Below are 4523 nucleotides of genomic sequence, written 5' to 3' on the forward strand. Positions count from 1 at the left end.
ACCAAACAGGAGGTTTTTAAAAAAAAAAAAAAAGAGTATTTAATCAAACAACAAACAAAAAAGTTTTATCAATCACATAAATGTTTTTATATAAAAAAGAAAAAAACCACCACGAAAGGGTGTAAAGAAAGAAATGTTGCTAAAATAATATGAAAAAAGGTTACAATCTTAAAAGAATTGAAATTTCAATGGTATCTGATAAAAAAAGTTCTAATTGTTTTTTAACTAATCCTTTAGAATGATTAAAGTGTAAAATGCAGGGGCAATAAAAAAAAGGCAAAAGAAGTTAGACATGTGGGTCCATGTACCTAACTCATTAAAGAAAAGGCCTCCCTCGTGAGCCAGACTTTTTAATTTTTTATATTAAAAACTGGATGACATATCATCTCTTCTTTATCAAAGAAAACAAAAAATAATGTATTGCTACAATTACATTTGAAAATGACGCGTCGTTTGCTTGTGTAGAATTTAATGACGGGATTAGGTTATGGGTATTTCATGCTCAAAAATTCATTTTTCACTGAACTGTAGCAGAGCTGAAGGTTAAGTGAAAAAAAGAAGCTAAACTCCACCGAAAGTATTGGAGCATTAGAGTTTCTAAAAGGCAAAACGGCGACAAGTGCTTTCCGCTTGTCCAGGATGCACACCATGATATGGTGCTCTGAGATACAGCGGTCCTCCAGAATCGATTTAAGAACTTCAAAACTAAAATCTTTTTATAAATACTTTTATATTTGGTCTCTTCGTAATCTCAACAGGGGCAAACATTAAATATACCATTAAATTACTTGGGTATTATCGACTTTGCACCCAATTTATTTTTATATCAACATTATTACTAAATTTTTTTGATTTTTCAATTAAGTATTTTACTACCCAAGGGCTAAAAATAATTTTTTTTCATAGAGAAGCTTTGTTTTTCAACTAATAAAAATAGAACTAGTTAATATTATGTTATTGGTTGGATAAAAAAAAATTAATATAAAAAAATAATATTTAGGTAATAGAAAATTTACTGAATAATTATTAAACTAAGTCTAATGAGTCAATCTTAAAATCTTTTAATCACTAGGACTTCAAATCAAATTATTTAAGAGTTTTCTTGATTATAAATTTTATTAAGTTTAATATTTTTTTATAAAATTATTTTTATTTAATTATATAAAAAAATTAATACTCGAAAACAAAGAAAATGCTAATTTTATTTAATTATATAATAAAAAAATGTAACTCTAAAATCCTACAACTTGTGTTCAGGTTCTGGGGTTTAAATTCTGTCAGCCTATGCCCCGGGAAAGAGCTTCATTTTATCGGTCTTCTTAGGTGCAATATTGAGTCTATTTCTTTTTTCCAGCTGCAGAATTGATAAATTTATGAAAATATTGCTTATACAAACAGATTTGTACCCTATAAATATATACTCTTAAAACCATATTTGAATTCTATATTCCTAAATGAAGGAACAGTAAAGATTGTTGCATGTACCTATTCTCCTTCAAAAAAACAAATAATAAAATCCTATATGTCAATGAAGATTTAATTATAATTTAACATGTTAAAGAATAATACAAATCATATCTTGAAATCTCACCTATATAAATCATATCATAGTTTTTTGACATGGTATCAGAGCTTTTATGACCAAGCAGTTACGAGCTCAAATTTCACCATCTTCATTTATTTATTTTTTAAAAATATGTCATCTTAAATTTATTTAGTCAAACTATATTTTTAACGATTGTCCGATTTGTTTTGAGACCTGTCAAGTTGATCAGGTCGCATCAAGACATTTTTTTTATTAGAAAGCACACTTAACAAATAATAATTTAATCTTGATAAAACTAATTAATCAATTCCATAGTTTCAATAACAATATGTTTATATTCTAAAATAATAACTAAACACTATTCTAATCATCAAGTTTAATATTCTCCCCCTCTACACAGGGAATGAGGCTTGAACCTATACTATTGGAGTATTGGAGGGAGGAGAAATACATTCCTCATTTTTTCTATATATCAAGATAGACATATCTTGACAAAAAATTAAAGTAGAATTTCTTTTATCGGTTTTTATAAAATACTCCACTCACAAATAATTTTACAGGAAGAAATTCAGATAAATATCTTTTAGATATAAGTCAAATAAATCTAATTCTAAAATTAATTTGAAGTAATGACTATTGGTTGAGGTTATTTTGGTTTTGGTATTTGTGGCCCAAATTACCTAATGAAGCATTTTATAAGCGTATTTAATATGCAAGGGGTGGGTGCTTGTTTTTACTCAACTTTTATCTTATTTTATGACATAATAATCAAATACTTTAAAAAAAATTAGAAATCAAATGAAAAAAAATAGATATGTAGGTTATATTTGGTTAGTATTCAAGGGACGAGAAATACAAATATATTTGATTAAAAAACATAAATAAAAAAATAAAAAATAAATATATCTTTGTGATAATTTAAGAATAAATTTTAGTACTTTTAAAATAACATTCTCATAAAAACATCTTTTTTATATTCAGGATCTTTGATTTTCTTATTTTGAAATGATAATGATAAATTTCAATACCATCATTAAACAATTATGCTCAAGAAAATGCAACTGTCTTTGTCATTGCCATTGCCACAGCTAGAGCACGACCATTGATTACATTATCTGTTGTATTGAAGAGCATCGGTTAATTTGTGGAGTACTTGAAGGTAGGGTATTTGTAGCATCATTCATGAAAAGTAACTTTTGGCTTCAAGTCATAATTTAAAGATACTGTATAAATATTTTAATATTTAAAATTAATCAAATTTATATTATTTTTTGGAGTGAGATTTTATTTTTTATTTCTGTAAAATTTGATATTTCGTCAATTTTTGCAATTATTTTGATATTTCGTCTTCCCTTCAGCTTTTGCAATTTGATATTTGCGTTCAGTTTCTACAAATTTGTTTTTTGTTTTGGAGCAATCGTATAGTAGTGAGAAGATATTTGTTTAGTTTCTGAATTTTTGTTCAGTTTCTGTAATTTGGTATTTGGTTTTTCGCTGCTTTTGCATTCTAGTTTTTTGTTATTGTTGATTATGGCTACTGAAAAAGATGATTCGCTTCAGTTTGTGAGTGTGAGGTTGGATGTGAAGAACTATTCATATTGGAGCTATGTAATGAGAAATTTTCCTAAAGGTAAGAAGATGTGGGGGCATGTTAGTGGAACTTATATGATACCGAAGAACATTGAGGAGAGGGATGTTGTTTTGATAGATACATGGGAGGAAAATAATACAAAGGTCATTACTTGGATCAAAATTCTGTTAAACATTCGATAGGCACGCAGTTGGTGAAGTATGAGACAACAAAAGAGGTTTGGGATCATCTGCAAAGGTTCTTCACGCAATCAAATTTCGCAAAACTGTATCAATTAGAGAATGACATACGAGGTCTTCATCAGAAGAATATGAGTATTCAAGAGTTTTATTCTACTATGACAGATCTTTGGGATCAATTGGCTCTTACAGAATTGGCAGAATTAAAGGCATGTGGTGCCTATATTGAGCGTAGAGAGCAACAACGATTAGTACAGTTTTTAACAGCACTTCGCAGTGACTTCGAAGGACTTAAAGGTTCAATTCTGCATCGTTCTCCATTGCCTTCTATTAACTCTGTTGTGAGTGAGTTATTGGCTGAAGAAATACATCTTCAATCTTATTCTGAAAAGGGAATTCTTTCTGCTTTGAATCCTTCAATACTAGCAGTACCTTATAAGCCATTCTCTAATCATCAGAAGAAACCTTTTCACAAGGGTTGGCTTTGATGATTGCAATTTCTGTAAGCAGAAAGGTCATTGGAAGACTTAGTGTCCTAAGTTGAGACAACAGAATCAAGCTTGGAAGTTTGGCAGTCAGTCACAATCTATTACTTATAGACCACCTCAGGGTTATAAACCATCACACCATAATACTGCAACAGTAACTTTCCCAGGCTCTATTACCAATCCCAATACTTTGACTGAGCAATTTCAGAAGTTTCTCTCCATGCAACCACAAGCAATGTCCGCTTCTTCTTCCATAGGTCAGTTGCCTCATAGTTCCTTAGGTATGCCACACTTTGAATGGATCTTGGATTCTGGTGCTTCTCATTATATGTCTCCAGATTCCTCATCTTTTACCTTTGTGTCCCATTTGTCTTCCATTCCTGTTATGACTGCTGATGACACTCCTATGCCCTTAGCAGGTGTTGGTTCTATTGTCACACCTCACTTATCTCTCCCTAATGTTTATCTTATTCCAAAACTCAAATTGAATCTTGCATCTGTTGGTCAAATATATGATTCTGGTGATTATTTAGTTATTTTTTCGGGTTCTTTTTGTTGTGTACAGGATCTGCAATCTCAGAAGCTGATTGGGATAGGTCGTAGGGAGAATGGACTATATATTTTAGATTAGTTGCTACTGCCGCAGCTGCTGCTACTACTGTTGATTTGTCTTCCTTTCATTTAAGTCTTTCATCTTCTAGTTTTTATTTATGGCATTC

The 4523-nt window shown here is 30.0% G+C and overlaps 1 protein-coding gene across 6 annotated transcripts in view; it reads right to left on the reverse strand.

Annotated features, from left to right (window-relative positions):
* LOC105116364 (probable disease resistance protein At4g27220) overlaps positions 1–4523 on the reverse strand; it is a 48979-nt gene that overhangs the window by 5379 nt on the left and 39077 nt on the right. The gene's annotated exons all lie outside the window — the stretch shown is intronic.

This window comes from Populus euphratica, unplaced genomic scaffold (assembly GCF_000495115.2).
Source record: "Populus euphratica unplaced genomic scaffold, PopEup_1.0 scaffold1529.1, whole genome shotgun sequence".
Taxonomy (NCBI): Eukaryota; Viridiplantae; Streptophyta; class Magnoliopsida; order Malpighiales; family Salicaceae; genus Populus; species Populus euphratica.